This window comes from Pteropus alecto, unplaced genomic scaffold (genome assembly GCF_000325575.1).
Source record: "Pteropus alecto unplaced genomic scaffold, ASM32557v1 scaffold139, whole genome shotgun sequence".
NCBI lineage: Eukaryota > Metazoa > Chordata > Mammalia > Chiroptera > Pteropodidae > Pteropus > Pteropus alecto.
This window is the reverse complement of record NW_006443567.1, coordinates 4,585,238-4,586,090: the sequence shown is the minus strand read 5'-3', so window position 1 is coordinate 4,586,090 and position 853 is coordinate 4,585,238.

Below are 853 nucleotides of genomic sequence, written 5' to 3'. Positions count from 1 at the left end.
AAAAGAGGTTTGATCGTGGATAGTCAACTGGAGTGTAGCATTGACTGGTAGGTTCTGTCGGCCGGAGGGCTTAATAGTGTGGCACGGAGTGAAGTAGCAGGACTTCTGCTATGGACTAGTTGGTAAACATGTGAAAATGGTCCTGGAGGAGGGAAGAAACCTGGTGCAGTATGCAGGGCTCAAAGGCCAAAATGAGAAAAATGAAGGTTAGAGGCCCTATGAAGAGTAGGAGCCAGGTGACCTAGCTGGTTTTTAGCCAGGCGTCCCAGGATTTGCTTAGCACATTCTCTTATCTTATTGGCTTTGTCCTTTAGCTTTTTAGCTACATCTCTTACTAGTCCTGATTGATTAACATAAAAACAAATTCTTCTTCTAGAAAAAGGCAGAGGCCTCCTTTTTCTGCTGTCAGTAAATCTAACCCTTGTCTGTTTTGTAAAGTGACAGCTCCTAGGGAGTCTATTTGATCTTGTAATTGAACTATATTTTTGCAGTCTCCTCTAGGCTTTCTTGGAGATCATTGGACAATGCTTCAAAATAGGATAAAGCAGTGGCAAGTCCCTCTATACCTGTGCATAGTCTAGTAGTGACTCCCAGTGTAACTAACAGTGGGATGACCTGAATAGCCCTTTTATGTTTTGTATAGTGTGCAATGGGAATTGGTAAGGACTGGTTATTGAGGGCTTTATCTATATGTGGAGAGAGATAGAGTACAAGTTCCAGTCGAGTTAGTGGGAAGGCAGAGATAAGCGTTAGTTCTGCATAGAAAGAAGAACCCTTTGTCAGATATACAAGTGGAAATACGTATGGAAAAATAAAGTAAGAGGATAGATTGTTCCAGTGCGTCCTTTCTGAG